At 43.6% G+C, this 21,971-nt stretch overlaps 1 non-coding gene across 1 annotated transcript; it reads right to left on the bottom strand.

Annotated features, from left to right (window-relative positions):
• Positions 1-1,994: 1,994 nt before the first annotated feature.
• On the bottom strand, positions 1,995-2,130 carry LOC144783540 (U8 small nucleolar RNA). The gene has a single exon (XR_013601497.1). It is a non-coding gene; the product is annotated as a U8 small nucleolar RNA (small nucleolar RNA).
• Between the last annotated feature and the right edge of the window lie 19,841 nt (positions 2,131-21,971).

Here is a 21,971-nt window from a genome sequence, read left to right as displayed (position 1 = left end):
ATCTAGATGTATATATTCTAGCACATATCTTCACTTATACATTCTTCTCTTCATCCTGCCCTTTCCAAGTAGATTCGTAGCCATACATGTTATACAACTGCAAATGTACTTGGAAGGGAAAGTGTGGGAAAATTAAAAGTTACCCATAGACAGCAGAGCTATCAGTCAGCTATCCTGGGCTTAGATTATATATACAGACCTAACGTTACAGAGACCTTATAAGTTCACACAGCATACATATCTTAGTGTGCACCAGACTTACAGGCTCAGCTTTCAGACAGCTGTACTGGCGATAAAAATGCCATACAGAGCTTCATCAGTATAGATAATTAAATGCTTCCAGGAGGGCCATAAAATAACAACCATACTAACACTACACTACTGACATAAACCCTTCATGAATTATCTATCAAACATCAAGTTATTTATTCATTTTATTTATTTACTTAATCTAGCTCAAACCTAGCCATAAGGGAACTGGAGTGATTCACAGCAAACAATATTAGCAGAAGATACATTTCTTCTTAGTATTTCTTTCTTAATTTTAAATAGGTTTGACAGTGCCTTTCCAGGAGCAACAGTTATTGCATGAGTGTAAGAATGCTGGTATGAATGGGCATGCATTTATGAGCTTACTGATTTTTTTTCCTCATAATGCGCAAAAGATATAAATAATTCCATAAAACAAAGAGTATGACTAGCTAGAGATCGGGGTTCTGATATCAAATGAAGCTCAGCACTGCTTATGGAATGCATGCTGTAAGACCTATGAGAATGTGGCATCCATCCACGGCAATGGCAAAATGTATCTATGTTATGTTATGTTATAATTGAGAGTACCACCTGCCCACCCATTAGCCATCGAGCAGCCACACGTGCTTCAAGGTGACCATTCGTCTGTTTTCGTTTCTACTTTTTCTAGATATCCATCCCAGTGTGCAAAGCGTCAGCATGTCCATTTTAGGGCCAGCCCATTTTTTTTTTAGGTCAAGTCAAGTCAAAAATATGTTTATTATGACCATTGGTCTTTAAACTACATAAAAACACTATAAAACAGCTCAAAATACAATAAGTTAAAATTCTATAAAAGAACCATAAAACTGGATTAGAGGACTATTACAAATTCATTATTTCTTTGTCTTGTAAAAACTTGTTTCCCTAGTGTCAATTACTGTGAGCAAGATCCAGATGCGTAAAGGTCCAACGTTTAGTCACTACGTTAAACAACTAAAACTGTCCAATTAGACTCTATTTGTCACTCCCTGGTCCACTCTTTTATTTCCTATTCCATTAGGAATCTCTTTGCGGCTAGGATAAACTTCGCCAATGCAATTGCAATGTCAAGGAACTGCATATCAATAAGGAGCTCAATTGCTTGCATCCTTGACCTTATACTATATTTTAAGAAAACTGGCCGTCTAAACAATTGACGTAGAGTTAACAATTTTTGACAATCCATTAAGATATGTACACAGGAACATTTTATGCCCATCCCCCATGTACATTTACCATCACCATCCATTAATATACTTTTTGTTTTCTCATTTGCACATGCCGGATTAATGCCTACTCTCATCTTTAACAATTCCATTCTCAACCATTGATTTGGTAAGGTGTCTAAATACGGGTACCAGTTATCATTTCTCCAGCTATTTAACATAAAATACACAGACTCTTTTTGTTTCAGATAATCCATATCAATTTGTCTAGACTTTTCCTTCCCCAAGGATTTTAGAACACTCTTCCGTTCATCAATAAGTAACGACACAGGGTCAATTTTCACCTTTAAATTGTCACAGATGGAGTGGAGTTTCTTTCTTGTTGCTTTCGCCCACTTCAATTCACTCTGTTGAATCTCCCTCATACACCAACGTGATACTTTCTCCTCTTCTCCTGACCCTAGCCGTTTCCAAAATCTACATAAATTTACTTGAACCTGTATGTTCCATGCTAACAAGTCTAGTTCTTTTTTTTTTTTGTGATCGCCAGTGTGAATCAGACAGGAAAACTAAGGCGGTTGTTAAGCACCAAAGCTGCCGAGAGAATAATAATCATGATTTCATCGCTCTCCTATCATCATGTTCTGTTTCTCCCGGAGGAGGAACAGGTAAGGATCAACCTCACTGACGATTTTAGTTTAACAATTCTAGTTCTAACCTAATGGCCTGTATCATTGATGAGCTGGGCAATGACAACAGTGGTTTTAGACATTTCACTCCCTCACTGTCCCAAGAGCATTTCCCCCTAAACACCAAATTCTGCTCCATATTGCATTTTAGGAGGGATCATTGCATTGAAGGCCTTCAACATGGGTCTGTGTGACATAGCGTTCCTCATCCTACTCACCGTCTCCTCCACCAGAAAATCCCCTCATAGCCTAACTCTCTCCATCACACCATCCCTAGTCTTTCCAGGCATAGCCACCATCACAATCTACAATAACGGGATTGTCCTAGCACAAGCTACAGACAGGAACCTGGAACTGCTAGACAACTTGTTCCCCACGTTCAAAGAACACCTCTCCAATCCACAGACCAACACTCATATCTCCTCCAGTCCCACCAACCATGACCTCACAGCCACACACTCCTCAATCAGGGGCACACCTACCACCCCTGACCTCCCATCCCCCACCCACAACCCCACTATCCCAATTCAGCCCTCAAGCACAGACACAGATCGCTCCCCCCCATACACCACTCACACCACCGCCCCTTCTACCAACTCGCGGACCTCCACACATACCTTCAACACTCCTATCACACCTACAGCGAGCACTAACACCCCGCTCACCGCTGACAGCATAGCTCCCACCCTTAACACACCAAAATTTGTCCAGCACCAGAACACGCACCCCGACAAATCCCCCCCTTTATCCCCCCCCACTCTCAGTCCCCATTACCCACTAACCAACTTCGCAGAACATACCTCCCCCCATAATTTAACTCCCCCTCCCCTCAACAGGACCATCTCCAATGCCGCTTCCCCTCCTACTCTCAGCCCCCACTATCCTCCCTACACCCCCACTACGGCTATCAGTCTCACAGACTACACCCTGACCCCCCCGCCTACCACCAATGCCATTGTCAACCAATCACTCCTGACTGCCACATCCACCCCCACCACCTCCCCCACGATGGAATACATCATGGCCACCCTCACTCAGATCAAAGAAGACATACACATCATCAAAGAACTACTCTCTACACACCCTATACACCTCTCACCCACCTCAACATTCCCTCCCAAACTGTCCCCTACTCCGCCGGCTGACTCCCGCACTCAACACGCCCCACACCGGGCTCATAGGCGCAGCAACTGCCGTCGGCCCCCGCATCACCCCCGCAACGTCTCACGCAACTACACCTCCCCGCCCAACTTATCCCCCACCCTTCCGACTAACTCTCTCACTCAGCTATCCCCCAATCCGACCTCAATCCCTGGTCGTAATCGCAACAACCGCCCTCGCCGCACCCACAACTCTTCTTCTGACCTCGACACACTCACCCTTCTCCGCTCCTATGACCCAACCCCCCAAAATAACTCTTCTTCTGACCTCGACACGCTCACCCTTCTCCGCTCCTATGACCCAACCCCCCAAAATAACACAACCACCCCACACCTCAACATTCCCTCGATACAATCAAATCCCCTTAGACCACCCACACTAAACAGCAGATTCTCCATCCCCAATAACCTGAGAAAAATCCCTCTCTCTCTGGAACCATCTACCACCCCCAACACACCCCGTCTCAAATGCACTCTTCTCAACTGCAGATCAGCCAAGAAACATTCCTCCGCCATTGCTGACCTCCTCTTATCGCGGGACCTTGACCTAATCATCTTGATTGAAACCTGGCTAACTGAATCTTCGACACCTATAATGGACATCTTGGTTCCTCCCGACTACCACATTATCAGGCTCGACAGAACAGGCAAAATAGGTGGTGGAATCGCATGCATCTACAGGAACAACCTCTCTGTTCAAAAAGTCAATTCCTCCTCCCTAACATCCCCAACATCCTGGGAATACATATGCCTTGACATTATTAGTGAGGGCAAGCCGATATGCTCGCTCCACAGCATTTACCACCCACCCAGGGACAACTTAACCTTCTCCCAAGAAATAATGGAGTTGATCTCAACTAATTCCGGACGGCAACTCACCCAAATATACCTTGGTGACTTCAACCTCCACTGGAACGATCGCAACGACGCAGTGGTAAATAGTCTAAAAAATGTCCTCGATGCCCTTAACCTCACCCAAATATGCAACAGCCCGACCCACGAGAAAGGTTCTACCCTCGACCTGATCATCTCCAAAGAGGACTCTATCCAACTCGAGTCCATCCAACCCTGTGACTGGTCAGATCATCATATTGTCACATTTTTTATCAATGAAAAAGTCAAAGTTAACCCGGCTCAACTCTCCAAGCCCAAAGTCTGGAAAAGAGACTTGAAAAAGCTCAACCCAGGCTCTTTGCCCCCCAACAGTTGCAACCTCCTACTGCCTCCGACAGGCGTTACAGACGTACAAACTCTGACGGACCACTACCTCAACACTATGACCTCTATAATCAATGAGGCTGCTCCTATGGAGCTGAAAAGAGTCTCTACTAAAATCTCCAAACCATGGTACGACGGGAGTCTCAATGAGGATAGACGAGACATGCGAAGGGCAGAGCGTACCTGGAGATCAGCTCCCTCTGCAATGCACCTAAAAGAGCTGAAGAAAAAGAGAAACGCCTACTTCAGGAAAATAAAACGCTCAAAATCAGACTTCTTCAGCCTCCAACTCGACCAAGCAAAAAACCGCCCAAGAAAACTGTTTGAGCTAATCAGACTACAATCCAAGGAACAACCCCAACCGCTCAACACGGGGCATGAGGCACCCTCCTGTGAAGACTTCGCTGCTTTCTTCATCCAAAAAACTGACAAAATAAAAAACGATCTCCTCATGGACGCAAGCCTCTACTCCAAACCCCAATGCCTAGCACCCACTGAACCAAAAAACAATGCTACATGGTCAACCTTCGGCACATACTCGGAAGAAGAAATTGGCAAACTGCTCAGCACCCTGAAACCTTCCAATCACCTCACGGACCCCCTCCCTGCCTCCGCAGTAAAAGACTTTACCCCTTTGCTTCTCCCTCTCTGGACAAAAATTATCAACAGTTCTCTCCAACAAGGAAGCATACCTGACTCCCTCAAAGTTGGTCAGGTCACACCTCTACTAAAAAAACCCACAGCTGACCCCTCTGATCTCAACAATTACCGTCCCATCACCAATATTCCTACTCTCGCCAAACTGTTGGAAAAATGCGCACAACTACAATTGACTAAACACATTGAGCAATTTGATCTCCTCAACACCCACCAGTCAGGCTTCCGAGCAGGACACAGCACAGAAACTGCCATGACTCACATAATTGACGACGCACTTCAAATGCTAGACCAAAACGACACCTGCCTCCTCATCCTACTAGATCTCTCTTCAGCATTCGACACCGTTAAACATGAGAATCTACTAGAACTACTAAACACAAGAATGGGTTTATCTGGAACTGTCCTCAAGTGGTTCACTTCCTTTCTTCACAACAGGTCGCAGAAATTCAAGAGCAATAACCTGATGTCCTCGCCAATACCTGTAACGCTAGGCGTCCCCCAAGGATCCTCTCTATCCCCAACTTTGTTCAACCTAGTCATGGAACCTCTCACCTCCCTGCTACATGCATCCAACGTAAACTTTCACATGTACGCCGATGACACTCAGCTATATCTCAAGCTACAATCCCCCAAAGACATCTTGCGTCTGAACTCAACGATCAGAAGCACCCAATCTTGGTTGGCTGATAACCACCTCAAACTCAACGCTATGAAGACTGAGTTCCTTCTGATCTCACCTCCCACGAAAATATCTACCACACAAACATGGCTTAAGCACCTAACAGCTCTCAATGTCCAACCGACCATAGTGGATTCAGCAAAATCCTTAGGCATAACACTTGACACCAACCTCAACATGCAGCAACATATCAGCAAGGCAACAAAGGGAGCGAACTTCCAGATCAATACTCTGAGGAAACTTAAACCCTACCTCCCAGCCAAAGACTTCCAAACAGCAGTACAAGCGCTAGTCATCCCACGTATTGAATACGGCAGCACCGCCCTCTGCGGACTCCCCCTAACTACTACCGCACCACTAAGAGCTTCTCTGAATGCTGCAGCGAGACTCATCACTGGGTCAAAAAAGCACTCCCATATTACCCCCGACTTGAAATCCCTGAACTGGCTGCCTTTTGAAGCCAGAATACATCTGAAAATCGCCTGCATGACACACAAGGCGGTACACCTAAACTCACCCGGCTACCTCGCTCAGAAACTGACAATCTCTGGGGGTATTAGAAACACTAGAGGCACAAAGAATCTTCTGCTGAAACCTCGAAGATTCAGGAAGGAAAAAACATACAAGCGCTCCTTCTCCGGATTGGCGCCTAGGATTTGGAACTCACTCCCTCCCGAAACCAGGCTTATCTCCTCCACTACACTATTTAAAAAGGAAGTAAAAGCTATCCTCATGGCTAAATACACTTGATCTACTATCTCGAACTCTGTTAACACCCTGCACCGATCTGTACTACATGTTTGACCCATTCACTGATTTGTATGAGCTGTCTTATTACTCTCGTGATGGGCTTTGTAGCCACCTATTTGTACTGTATGATCTAGTGATTTATTGTTTGAATATGTTCCCTCATGTACCCCTCTATGTAAAGCGCTCTGATATCTGTGAAGATCTTGTTCGCGCTATATAAAACTTTGAAAATAAATAAATAAAAATAAAATACCTCCATAAATATTGTTAAATTTCTTTCAACCCGCAAACTGAAGCTAAGCCTTTTGTTTTCTGGGCCTGTAAGTGCATGCCCCAATTTAAGGATTTATCAAACCATATTCCCAGGTATTTGTATTCATTAACAACTTCTAATTGTGTTTTCCCCAGGAACCAACTGCATTTTTTGTCTCTCTTTCCAAAGCACAATATTTTTGTTTTTTCCATATTTACTGTTAGGTGTTTTGATGTACAATATGTATCAAATGCATTTTAATTTCTTTGCAGACCTAGTTCTGTTTGATCGAGAATAACAAGATCATCTGCATACAGTAAGGAGGACGAATGCTTCCCATTTACCTTTGGGCTTGCACCTCTTTTAGTCATTAAAAAGGAAGGCAGATCAGCAAGAAAAGTTGAAAAAAAAGGAGAGGTGCCAATACGCAGCCCTGTCTTAGGCCGTTATTGATTGCTATCTCATGTATCAAACCCCCTAGTGTATCTTTAATAACCTGTGCCCAATTCTCACTATGCAGCTCTTGGATGACTACTAGGAGTTCTTCAGGAATATTATATCTTACTAGCATCTCCCATAGGCGTTCTCTAGCTACTAGATCAAATGCAGCCCGGACGTCAACAAAATAGCAGTATAATTTACCTTGCTGTTCTACCGACTTCCGAGCTAAAGCCCACAAGGCAAAGCAATGATAGAGGGTTGAGTGCCCCTCCTTGTTCCACAGGGACAATCGCATGTAACTCAACCCTGTCCTTCAGTTTGCCCAGAATTATTTTGGAGAACACTTTCACACCAATATCTAGCAGATTGATTAATTTATAATTCTTTCGGTCCTTTCTGTCCCCTTTTTTGTGTAAAGGTCTGATTACCACTCCCCTCCATGATTTTGGGATAGTACCTGAGACTAGTACGATGGTAAACATCTTAGAAAAAAATTGGGCCCACCAGTTTAGCTCTGTTTTAATTATAACTTCAGGTAAGTTATCTGGCCCTGCAGCACGGGTTAGATTTAACTTCCTAATGGTGTTCTTCACATTTTCAATGGAGCATAAGAGGATTAGTTCTTTTGCTACCTGCCACATAGGGATTCTTTCTTCACTTAATTCTGGGACATTACTAGCCATATATAATTGGCTTTAGGTCTCTGAGGCATAACCCCACTAGCGGTGCCAAAGAGGATTATGAGAATATAGCGACGTGTCATTAGGCAAGCATCAAAGCAAGATCTATGAGCCTATTAACTTATTTTCTCATTTTTGTACGTGTTGTCAACTCCAACAAGCAGTGTGTAGCCTCCTTAAGCAACCGTCTTCTTGTGATGTCAGAGATATGTAACATCACTTCCTCCCAATAATTACCAATGGTCGGGCATGGCCACAACATGTGGTAAAAATCAGTCTCTACCTTGGTGCTTCTAGGGCGTGTGAGAAGCACCTGGGAACATCCATCCAATCCACCAAGGTGTCAAATAAGTACGGTGCAAATAACTCAATTATGTATATATTCATCTTGCATTTTTAGAAATGTTTTACCAGTTTGTAAACACTGCTCCCAGTTGGCACCCGTCATTTTTTTCTCTCTGAGTTTTATATAGTGCAAACTTGACCCAAAGGTATCAGAGCGCTTCACGAGCACCTGTTGCGTTATACAAGGACACATTCATTTTTTTAGGGACAGAGAGAATAAGTGATTTGCCCAGAATCTCAGGATGTTGAGCATCATTGCAGAGATTCGGACCCGGTTCCCCAGATTTGAGATCGACTGCCCTAGCTGTTAGGCCAGATTCTTTTCCCAATTCCAGTCCAGTACAGGCCTCTCATCATGCCTTGAATGTTGTTACCCTCAACCCCCATGGTGCTGCAATGCTCTGTATAAGTATGTCACTGGTCTTCTGCCTTAAAAGTGTGTAAGAGGTATGTACAGAAAAGGTTTCAGGGACATCTGGGTTATAGTACACTTCAAATAGAACTGGCACCTCATTGCTGAGTATAGAAGAAGATCTCATGAGCCAGGCCATTAGACTTCATCATATCATTGAAGGACCTAAGAATCCCGCCATGCACAAATTCACCCAAGTGCTGAGCTCAGCTTCCTTCCAGGGCCTTACATTGTATGATGCCAATAATCCTGTGCATCCAGGCAGTGCTCATAGAGGAAGGCTATACCTAAAGGGTGTCTGTCTGCCTCTAGAATAAATGTATGTTCGCCAACTCTATTTAATAACCCTCAGAAAAACATTACCTTTGCCATTAAATAAGCTCAAACTGACTGCAATACCCACTTCAGCACCCCCCCTTTCTGTGTGTCCACAAACCGGTCCCCCAGCTCCTGACCATGGTCATTACCTAGCCACTATGCTGGCTACTGACACTGAGCAGCAGCATAAGAGAGCTCATAATTAGAAGCCCCCAATCCAAATAATGTGGATATAGGAACACTGTGCCTACCTTTGTCCCATATTAATGGGATTCGCTGTGACTAGAGCCCCTGGCAGAAGCCCCTACCAAGTACCACTGGAATTGCTACAAAGAAATAAAGTAGCTTGGGAAGCACCAGTGTATGTAATGCTTCCCCTGGGCAACAGGAGAAGCGTACACCAAAAAGGAATCCACTGTCTCATAGAGGCCAATGCTAGTCCGAGGTTCTCATCCACTAGATCTTTCTCAACACGATATATGCAAAAACCTAGATATTTGATAGTGTTGAATTTCCGCAAAAGGGAAGTACCAGGTAACATGGCATGCTTCTCATCAAGCAATTTAGTCAGTCGGAACAAACAAGATTTGCAAGCAATATTTGTTCCAGTTTATCTTAAGGCTTGAGACTCTGCCAAATTCCTCCAATAGATCTCTCAGATGCTGTAGGTTATTGCCATGATCACAGTGATAAAATAAGGCATCATCTGTGTACAAAGATACAATGTGCCACCTCCCTGCGACTTTTACTACCCAGCCTGTACCCTTAGGATGTAATGTGCATGCCAGTGCACGTCAGCAGCTCCATAGCGAGCATGGAAATAATAGGCGATATCTCTGTAGCTTTCCTCTGCCTAACCGTAATGGGTTAGACACAATTTTAGCCATTCACACTCCAACCATTGGAAAAGAATAAAGAAGTTTCTCAGCCTAAAGATCTGGGGCCTAGCCCAAACTTGCGTAACAGTGCAAAAAGGTACCACCAACCCAAGATGTCAAAAGCCTACTTGATATCCAGTGAATAAGTCTCAGGGTGTGGAGACTTTCATTTTTTTGTTTTTAAGAAGCAGAGTCCTGATTTGGGTGCATGTGTATAAAAAGGTGGATTCATACAAAACTTTCAGTGCCTTCCCATGAGCTGCAATGCCGATAGCCCTTGTGAATGCAGAAAGATCACCGCAGGACTGGTGGTAAACTCAAAATGTGGTGAACCCAAAACTTTAAGTCTTCCACGCCCTGACAGACAGGGTACAACTACCAAGGGCTAAATCAGACCTTAAGTCTTCTTTTGGCATCCTCACTGAGTCTTTTGGTTTACTCCTTTTACCTTGCATCCCCCACTCACATCGAGGGAGGTGGGCTAGATCAGATATTCTATTCTACAACAATTAAGTCTTCTCAATTTTCTGTAGTTTACTGACTTCCCTGTAAGCTCTTTCTCTTTCCTCCACTTTTCTTCTCTTCTGCCGCCTCTCCCCCTATATTTGTCCATCAGAACGTAAAGAACATCTCTCCTGCTTATCTTTCCTCCGCTAGTTATAACCTCCTACCACCAATATAAGACTTTCCTCTGCTCTCTCTCAACTCTGAATCTCTTGTACTTTTTCATGTACTGCTATTCATTTTTTGACTCTTGTGCCCCACTGAACCTTATATACCGACATAGGGGAACCTTAATCCTGGTTTACACGTGAGCTATCTGATCTTCTTAGTAATGGTCGTTTTTAATGTTTCTGAGGTGAGCTTTGCTCTCTTGACTATCTATCTTGTTTCTGTAAGCTCACAGCAGGTATATGAGCTAATGCATAGATCAGCTATAGAAGCGTATCTTAAAAAATGTATTTAGGACTAAACTTGTGTCTCATGTCAACTTTTCTCCACTCTTAATTTGTTATTATCTCCTCCTATCCACTCTCTTTCTCTTGTACTACTGACAACTTTGCTAACAGCTGTATTTCTAAACGTTTAAACATTCCTGCGTTTTTACTCCAGATTTCATCTCATATTACTCCGCTGACATTTATTCATTTGTGGAATGCTCATCTGAATTTTATTCATCTTGTTTTCTGAATCTAAACTTCTTTCTTCCTGTTTCAGAACCTGAAGTTCTAACCCTACCCCAGGCTGCCAGATTAACAGCATGTGCTACAGAACCTCTTACATTGACCCGGGATAAACATGTCTTTACACTCCTTTCTCCTTATTTTGTTTCATTGTTTAACCTCTCTCTGTATATTGGATCTTTTCGTCTATCTTTGTAAACTGCAACATGCTTACCCTTCTAAAGATGCTTTCCATTTGTTATAATTATATCCTACTCACTTTTTCCAGAACCCATCCTTCACTTCTCTCTCTCACACACACGCGCACACTCACACACACTCTTTCTCTCGCCACTGCCCTCCTTGTCCAAGAATGTTGATAGACCCTGTTGCTATGGTTCTATGAGATGACACGGAGTACTCAGCTATGAAACAGGCTAACCATGCTTGGTATACTGTTTAATAAACAAATTGTTCTCTGTCATACTGGATTTTTACTTCTTCATAGCACTGGTGTCAAGCTGTCTTCTGTGGAGGGGATGGTGCACCATACCACATCCCTCACTGCGTTTGTCTGAAGCTTGGCCACCATGACCTCAGATGAGTGAATAGAGTTCTCTAGGCTCTGAACATGTGTCTTGGATCCATGTGGGACCTTCTTAGATAGAAGGCCTTGCATCGGTTACTGTTTTACACTGGACACCTCAGGTAATCTTTTTACTTTACTTTACTCTTGGACATGTAGAATTTGTCCAATGGTCACCTACATACGCGCTTTCCTTGCTATTCACTACTACTCCTTTCTAGCTCATTTTTTTGTACACTGTTTGATTGTGGCCCATCGTTCTGCAATTTTGAAGCTGATCTTGTAGCAGTTGTCATATAGTGGTCTGGTTATGGCCTCTTACTGTTATACTGGGGAAGCTACGCGGACAGGCCATATAGCCCCTTTAACTTTACCTACTGCTCTGGTGTCCTCGCTCCTTACCAGACTCTTCGTATCAGCTGCGTCGCCTCAGTGTATTCGGATGGTGTTCCTGACCTCTTGTACCAGCTGATTCCCAGCAGTTTTAATCTCTTCTGCAAGCTGTTCAGTGCATCAGCAGACATCTCCTGTCACGCCTGGATGCATCACAGGTCGCTGATTCTAAATAAATTAGACACTGACCTTTATACAGGGATTACAGAATACCACGTATTAAAATTTGAATAAAGAAAAATGCCAGGGCTACCATTATGCCTTCCGGATACTACTGGTATGGCTTTCACTTAACCCTACACAGACATACACACTCACACATGCACCACACACAGTCAAACCCTCTGGCTTGTGAAATCTGTGTTATGTAAGCAACATCAGTTCACGTGATCAGCGGACGGCAGCTCACAGCTCCAGCCAGCCTTGCCCTTGCAAAATGATCACGTGTCTAGATAACCAGAATAGGAGGACTAGACCAATAAGACACTGGAAGGTACTTTGACCCCACCCTTTCCCCCAGATGCTGGGGCAGTGTTTCTTTCTTCACACCGCATCCTGTGACCAGAAAGGGAAGGATTCAAAGAGAGAGCATGGATCATGAGGTCTCCTCCTACTTCTGATGAGTCTGTCCAGTCATCTGGCAGAAGTGACTCTTAAATTCCTGGCCTAGCTTTCTTGGTATTTAGCTGAGATCAGAGGGCTGCACAAGGGCGTGCCCTACACGATTCTACAAAGCACAGCAGGATGCTGTGAACAAAAGGCCACATTTACAGCAAGGGGTGTGTTCTTCAGTAAACAGCGTAAAGACATACAGGCATGACAGTAAAAAAGCATAGCTGAAAAGTAAAAGGACAATGAACGAAACCAATATCAACTAATAATTGAGTAGTAAATATGTCAGATTACACACACACACATAACAAATCGTACACTTACAACACAGAGACAAGGTATACTTGACCCATTATGAGTATGTAATACTTTCCTTGCAGAGGAGCAGTCATAGCCGAGGACTTGTTCCTTTTAGGTCAATTAACAAAGGAATCATAGAATCTTTAAAAGCTGTTATTTACAACTAAAAAAAAGCTACAATATTGAATGAACTAGCCTGAAAGTTTTAAAACACCTATATCGAATTCCAGAATGTGGTACACCTACAAAAAGAAAAGGCGGTCTATAAATTTCACAAGAGGGTCTTAACATTGAAACTCTCCTCAGTTTGTGGAAATCCTAATTATGCCTGTTTGTAAATAAAAAGGAAATGGGTATACGATTCCGGATTAAGTAGGATGTATTTTCACAACTGTTTTGATAAAACACCATATTTGTTATTTAAAAAATATTTACGGGAACTAACATTCACTGATGATTCATTGCTCGTTGCCAAATGCGAAGAAGAAATATGATCTGTTATTTCAATTAAAATCTGAAAACGATAACAGCGGTTTCAGTGGGCGTTTTTAGCATCTGCTAAATTTCATAAGGCTTTTTTTTTTTTACAGCAAACACATTGTATTCCTGGATCGGATTGGGCCTCTATGCCCTTGGGGCAATCAGAATCATAGCTTGCATCATAATGTAGGTAATTGTGTTGTTCAAATCTTAATGAGCCAGCAAGTTACAACATTTTTCCACAATTAAATAGATAATGTTGCATTATTGATATAGGTAATAATTATATGTGTTATATTCTTCTTAAGTATTATTTGTTTGGTGAATTGGTTGTCTTCGTTGCATTAATACTGGCATTATATTCATAAGTGGCTAAGCAATTAATCAAACTGCGCTGTTATTATCCAATTAAAAGTATCAACTTATGAAGCTGTATTGCCTGAGATAATATCTAATTAATTTAGTAGCACTAATTTGTGTAAATAACACATTGTACACATTGTAGCGCTCTCTACCAGGTGGTGTCACAGTGCTTTACACTGGGGGAGAAGTTTGGAGGTGGACAGTGTTATGATGCAATAACAGCCATCACAGGTATTTAAAGAAATAGAATGAAATAAACTGACAGGACTAGACTAGGGTCTTCTAAACAAGTATTGAGAAGGTCAACAAATTCTGTATAATAGGCAATATAAAATAATTCAGGGCAAACTCGTGCATCAGGTGGTCAAGAGGAAACGAGAGAGAGGCTGAGTTAAATATGTGTAGCGCAAGCGGGATTTAAGACTCAGATTCGAAGGCTTGGTTTATAGTGCTTTTTTATTTGCATAGGTACATTTAGGGCATGATGATGTTCTTATACGTGTTTCTTTTCTTTTAGATGCTAGGGACTCGGGACTTCCGGGATGACGCTCAGCACTCGGAGGAAGGAGAAAAATGTCATGTATATCCTTTGAGATATTATGACCACAATCCTCAAAATAAAGGAAGGGGGAGAGGAAGATATTATCACCGAGGTTTGCTTTATTTTTCAGCAATCCCAAAACCAAGTGCTCATAGATCAAGCATATGTTGTTTGTCTCCATCGGTTTCGTAAAAGAGAGGGGGGTAATAGCTCCAGGAGGAACCCGGTTCTTCTCTAGGCGGTCCGTTCTAGTTGTTTACAGCTTTAGCTACATTTAGGAACATAAGGAAAATAAGAAAATCAAATAGAAACATATCACATCACCCAGCGCTTGAAGTCTTAACCTATGTGATGACCTGGGGCTCTTTGAAATAAATGAAACAGTAGAAATGTGTTGGGACCTAAACTAGTGCGGTCGAGGAACCAGCGACTAAAGGCAGTGTAAAGTGCCCAACTCCCTCCTGACTTGCGGTAACATCCTCCCATACCGCCCCAGGATACAAGTCCGTACTTGGGATAGCCACACTCCTCCAGGGGCTTGAATGCAAGGCCGGACTGGCCAGTCAGGCAAGCAGGCAATTCCCCGGGAGGCTGGAGCCCCAGGAGGCCGGTATTGACCCTTGGAGGCCGGTTTTAGCCTCTAGGAATGATCGTGCTCATTACCGATCGCGGTCGCAACTTGAAAGAGTTGTCTTGTTCTAGGCACGTCTGCCCATGTGGGCTGAAATGTACATTTTTGCCAGGGCTGTTTTAAGTTTCCAATCCGGCCCTGCTTGAATGGGTGCCTTGTGTGGTCGGTGGCCTCCGGACTTTGCTACTCTGACTTCTTCTCAGGTCACCTCCACTGGCCGTACTCTAGCGTCGCCTGTTACAACCTTGTCAGCCGTTTTCTCCTCCTGACTCCAGCTGATCACCCGTGGACTTTCAACTTTACTTCCTCTATCCACCGGACACTCCAGAAGGACAACTTCTTCATAGGTGTGTTTTCCCGAACTTCCTGGTAGCTTCCATTTAAAGGGATCAGCTTCTGTGCTCTCTAGGGTGGGCACCTCCTATTTCCTGTCAGCCCGCAGAACTGGAAGTGTCTGATGAGTGATTGCCTGACTTGAGCCAGGCCATTGAAAATAAAGAAGAGGGGAATGAATGCTGCAGGCTCTGTTCCCCTGAATATACCACGGGAGTTCATCCATGATATCCTCAGGAACAGTCTCGGTATTCCCACCCGTCTGACAATATGGAAGGTAGAAAAGGAATTTGCAAGAGAGTCGTAAAAGTGGAGGAGCGGAATGGGAGATGTTCCTAACTCAATGGCTCTCATTTTTCAAACCTATTGCCTTCAGGTTACATGAAGATCTATTCAATGCATGCATTAGACAATTATTGATTCCCATGAGTAAGCATCAAAAGTATTAGATATCTGTCACATTGGAAATAGTCATTATGTGTTTCAGCCAAAAAGACTTTGTCAAGACTATTCTTAGCGATTTTGAAGTAGCCTCTATACGTTATGTTATATATATTTATATTGCGCGCAGATACTCGACAGAGTGTCACAGAGCGTACTTTGGAAAAGGAGACATAAACCAGGGCAACTACTAGAAGAGAAGGGTTTTTCACTTTTTCTTAAAGATCATATGGAGAAAACAAGCACAGCCATACTGTAGTGGTCCAATGTTAAAAAGCTGTATGAGTGTGTAAAGGTACGCCTTTACCAGCTAAGTAAGGAGAGAAAATGCTGCTGGGCTAGTGACCTCTACCAATGTAGTTGCATCCAATTGGGCTATGATAGGTCAATTCGAAATGAAGGGTAAGAGTTTATATTACTGTGTAATAGTGCATATTTATGCAATACTTCTAAACTTGTGGTCTCAGGCGTTATCAGGGTCAAGAACCTCGTTACCATCGTCAAGGAGTTCTCCAGTACCACAGATGCCAACTGCGACATGATCCCATCTGAAGCACTCTGGAACGACCTCTCAAACTTCTTCAAACAGAAGATTGCAAAGATGTACAACACATTCAACACATAGCATACCGATACAAACTCCCCTGAGTAGCAAGACCCCTCCCTCATTGCCAAACAGCAGATAAGCAACTGCAAGACCCTCTCGAATGATGAAACCACCTCCCTGACGAATCCCATCCAATCAGTACACCCCGCAGACCCATGCCCCCACTTCATATGCTGTGCTATGGCAACAAATGATGTACGGAATGCTGAATGAATCAAATATTCATCACCAGTTAAGAGATCTGATTTAAATCCATTGTTCTTTTGCTCACTTCTTCACCCCAGTTTGAACCCAGTCATATGCAAATCACTTTTGACCCTGTTTCTCATAGGAACAGTCCTGCCCGAACTGCCAAGCCGGGTCCTCTCTGGACCGAAAACAAGCATACTGGGACCGGTTTTGGAGTAACACCCCTCATCAGCCAGGCTAGCTTGAATCCAGTGGCACAGCAAGCAAGGGACCCACGTCTGGGCATACCAATCCCACTTCGGGTCAAAAGTGCTGCGGCAACAAATGATGGATGGAATGCTGAATGAATCAAACATTCACCCCCAGTCAAGAGATCTGGGATAAATTCATTGTTCTTTTGCTCACTACGTCACCCTGGTTTGGATTCAGCCATATGGAAATCAGTCTTGACCCTGCCCTAAGTGGGGTGGGCATGCCCAGGATGCTTGTTTCCGGTCCAGGGAGGACCCAGCTTGGCATTTCGGGCTGGACTGTTCTTATGAGGGGCAGGCCTCTTTATTTAAGGGATATTTCCTTAATTCTCATCTAGCCACAAGAGTTCTAAATCATTTCCAACAAGCATTGTCCTTTGGGAGGCTCGTAGATTATGGGATGGTGGTTTGTTGTTATTTTGGTTGTTAACCAATTATAATGATATAATCTTCTTACCTTCCAGGTTGGGAGGTTCCTCTCTAATATTGGGTTTGCGAACAGGCGTGGTACAGGTTCCTTAACGAAGGCCATCTCAGGACGTCTCTCACTGTCTTTTCCATCTGTTCATCTGTCACCTCATCATCAAAATTCGACTGCTTATTCTAAGTGCATATAGTCAACCCTTTGTTTGTGGTGTGTTAGCCAGTTACTGCTCTTCCACTCCAGTTGCTTCTACACAGGCAAACATGTTCATAATCCTTTAACCAAAAATACATACAGTAATAGAAATGCTTGTGCCATGTTACTTTATGCTAGGTGACTAGCCCACTCCTCATTGATTTACTAAAGGAGGAGCGGGTTTTAAGACCAGAAAGTTACATACAATGTTCCCCTCAGTACTCTGCAACTCAACTTCCTACGTGTCAATGGGCTTGTGTCCAGAAACAAATCACAGCACAGGAAAGAGTGATAGAATGTGCCACAAAATCTCACAAAAGTGCATTCGTCATCAACAGTGTTCCCCAGGTTAAAACAAAACTTCTGCCCAAACCAGTGACTTTCTGTCCATATAGCAGTTGCTTTCTGTGGGTATAAAAGTGCAGCTGAAAACTATTCGACATCAGCTGAGCATTTTAGTATGACAACATGGCTAGCATTAACCAGAATTCCAACTTCTCACAGAAAGTGAGAATTTTCAGTTTCCATCTGAATAATAGGCTGCTGCTTTCAACATCCTTGCATCTTAATTACATCCTGGATGCAGTGTCTCCTGTGTTTGAGCAAGATAGCACAAGAGGAAGCTGAACTGCAACAAATTGGGAGGCCTTGTGATTCCACACGTAGGGAGACTTCCCCAAAGTTGAGTAGTAACTATGTGTACAATTACGATAATTCTGTATGTAACTCTAAATGTAAGCACCGTACAACATAAAGTACAGGCTCACACATATAGGACACAGGAAGTTGGTGAGTATGAACCAGAAGGATGCAACATCCAAGTGAGCGACAAGTCAAAAACAAAGAACTTCTACTTAAAGAGAAACAAAGAACATGGAATTTGGGAGCACACTGACGTGTTTAGTATATGAAATTTTAATCCATCGTCCTGAAGAACCGGATTAACCCACTTACAGGGTCTCGCCAGCGGGGGAACCGCTCAAATCTCCCATACCCTTCATACGTAGTAAAAGGAGACACAGGAGCATTCGTCTGCAGGAGGAACCCAGATTTATTTCAATAGCCCGGGCTATGGAACAGAGTCTAAAGCTAGTCAATGACAAGACAGAGGAGCCTGCTACTTAAATCCGTAGCTAACAAGCCTTTTATACATTTCATACTCCAGCCTTTTGGCTGCAAGACCATTGTTCAATCATAGCAGTGTTTATTACTGATTAACTGGATCCAGGTGATGTTTGCAGGTAGTGACCTGATCAAGGAAAAGCACACAGTCAAATGTTGGTTCTGCTTTGATCGGGGCTTGGTTTCCTCAGGTCTCTTTGCCCAGCCGCCTTGATCAAAAATCCCCGGCTTTACGAACCATTATTCGATTGTCTGGATGAAAGTTCAGCAGTCAGACAATTGTCCAGATAACCTGATCAAGGTGACGAGGATGTGTAATCAGGCTGGGAGCAGGAGAGGAAGAATGATTCATTAACTCGGGTGAGGGTCATGTGACTTTCTGAGGAGCTGCAGAGAACGGGGGTTGGGTTGGCGACAGTCTCTGGGCAGAAAATGCAGGCCTGCAAAAATGAGTTTTTATCGTGGTGGTGGGATTTCTTTCGTGATTCTATTCTACCTCTTTTCTCCAAAATCGAACAGACTCAAACATGGGCGGGCGTGTTTTTCTTATAATTAATTGTTCCTCTAAGTTTGCAAGGACTTGGGAATCAAAGGAGCCAAAAAATGGCCACTGTAACTCCGCGCTTCTTTTCTTGGTGTATTTCACCCACAACGAGGAAAACATTATGGCAGCAGAGCCATATTTAATATACATAGCATGGCGAGGAGTTCCTTCTGGAGGAAGCGAGCAGGCTTCTTCCAGCTAGGAGTCCTGGGTACACATACAACAACAGAACCTCTTGAACTTACTACTGACCGGCATGCTTAAAAACAGATATCAGACACCAGCGGGTTCCTAAAACTCACCTCGCTTGCTTGTCTTTTGCAAAGGACAATTATTCATACAGTTTTCATACAGAACAGACACCAGCGGGTTTTTAAAAGCTTTACCTCGCTTGCTTGGCTTTGGCAAAAGTCAATAACAAATTGTCTTTTGCGAAAGTCAATAACAGACAGACTTGGTGGATGATCAGTCCACCCTTACCTTACAGGGGTAGTTCTCTTCTGCAGACGTAGGGCTGTGTCCTGTTCCAGAAATTATTTGCTAGGGGACTCCAGCGAGAAGGCGGTCAAGTGGCCCAGACCGGGTGGGAAGGAACACCGGGTGAGTCGTCGGGTCTACCGGAATATAACGAGAATCCTTGGGTAGGGCGCCTCCGTCAGAGTCTCTCTGTGCACCTCCTCACATCCACCTGGCCTGACCTCCGTACTCGTGGAGTCCCTGTTCGGGCGCCATTTGAAGAACCGGATTAACTCACTCACAGGGTCTCGGCAGCGGGGGAACCGCTCAAATCTCCCATACCCTTCATACGTAGTAAAAGGAGACACATGAGCCTTCATCTGCAGGAGGAACCCAGATTTATTTCAATAGCCCGGGCTATGGAACAGAGTCCAAAGCTAGTCAATGACAAGACAGAGGAGGCTGCTACTTAAATCCGTAGCTAACAAGCCTTTTATACATTTCATACTCCAGCCTTTTGGCTGCAAGACCATTGTTCAATCATAGCAGTGTTTATTATTAATTAACTGAATCCAGGTGGTGTTTGCAGCTAGTGACCTGATCTAAGAAAAGCACACATTCAAATGTTGGTTCTGCTTTGATCGGGCCTTGGTTTCCTCAGGTCTCTTTGCCCAGCCGCCTTGATCAAAAAGCCCCGGCTTTACGAACCATTCTTCGATTGTCTGGATGAAAGTTCAGCAGTCAGACCATTGTCCAGATAACCTGATCAAGGTGACGAGGATGTGTTATCAGGCTGAGAGCAGGAGAGGAAGAATGATTCATTAACTCGGGGTGAGGGTCATGTGACTTTCGGAGGAGCTGCAGAGAACGGGGGTTGGGTTGGCGACAGTCTCTGGGCAGAAAATGCAGGCCTGCAACAATGAGTTTTTATCGTGGCGGTGGGATTTCTTTCGTGATTCAAGGGGAAACAACCAAGTGGGTCCTGCGGAAGTTTTTGCCACGAGATGGCAAGGCAAAAATCAGTGGAGTCCAGTAAAAAAGGGATTGTCATTAAAAAACACATTTCCTCAGTCCTGCATATGAAAATCTGAAACTGGTTACTTAAATGGCCTATTGACAATGGTAAATATACATTCAGTGGCGGTCGGCAACATTAAAATATGGTGCGCGCGATGCCTAAAAAACTCCCGGTATATGTTGCCCGGAGCCACGTTCAGTGTCTCTCTCCTTGGTGGTGACTCCAGAAGGCAGCAGGAACGTGAAAGACTTCCTCCCTTGTGCAACGTGATTGCAACCAATCCTGGAGCTGCAGAGTATCAACATTCACCAATTTATGTTGATGGCTGATGGTGGGTTCACTTTCATTTTAGATTGTGCCATCTACACACTAAATTGGCTCTTCTTGCCGTCAACATGCAAAACTATTCTTCTATTTGATCTGAAGAGAATCCCGCAAACCAGCTTGGGAATCGAAATGCGTTGGTAGCAGCTTTTTAAATCTGTTACACAATGTGGATGTTAAAGGATGTCCTAGTACCTGCTACTTTTGTGAAGTTAGACTGGTGATATATTGTTTAGATAATATTGTTGTGTATCATTCTTCATGCTTTTTTTGTTGCATCACATTACCTCATCACAAAGCCTGTATGTCTTTGTCTTATTTATTGCTTTAATATGCATAATTTGTTCTAATTTAAACGTATCCGCACTTACCTGACCCATGATAAAATGTGGATTAAGGTTAACAGAATAAAGTAGCAAATAAATGCTTGAAGCCCAGATCAATTGAATTGATAGTCTTTAGTCTGTTAAATTGGTTCAACAGCATTTGAATGTGATGGCTGGAACATCTCTTCTCTTTGTGAAGTATACTGTCCTGTCCTGCTGCCTACGGCCAAACCCCTTGTTGCTATTACACTTTTAAAAAGTTACATGTTTTCACTTTAACCATTCTGTGCCTCTGCCTGTTCCTAGAATATATGTCTGGGTTGGATGACAGTTGGGGCTTCATGAATTCACTCTAGACAGTCACACACAAAGGTAGATGAGGTGTGCCCTGCAAATCCTTATGCCCCATCACTAAGCTGACGGGTCTTCCTAAGCTAGAGTGAGGAGCTGACACTTGCACCTGAATAGGGCTGTCCTGACCCCACAGAAAGATTTACACTGTACTATGTTTGGAGTCAGGGTAAGGAGGGGCAGGGTCTTGTGCACTACACAGACCTTCCTTTAAAGACTTCCTACTTCAAAGGTATGAGTCTCAGACAACGCATCGCTGACGTCTTCGATGACCTCTCCCCAACTCTGATGCATTCCATGCCCTGCGTGGCTTTAAACCAACACATTGTCTTCATCCCAGCGGGTCAACATTAACACATCGGAACCAACTCTCAGTGCTCCTGACATCGATGCATCAAC

The sequence above is a fragment of the Lissotriton helveticus genome, chromosome 9 (assembly GCF_964261635.1).
Source record: "Lissotriton helveticus chromosome 9, aLisHel1.1, whole genome shotgun sequence".
In the NCBI taxonomy this organism is placed as follows: domain Eukaryota; kingdom Metazoa; phylum Chordata; class Amphibia; order Caudata; family Salamandridae; genus Lissotriton; species Lissotriton helveticus.
The sequence above is the reverse complement of the archived record's forward strand: the minus strand, read 5'-3'. Positions and strand labels throughout refer to the sequence as shown.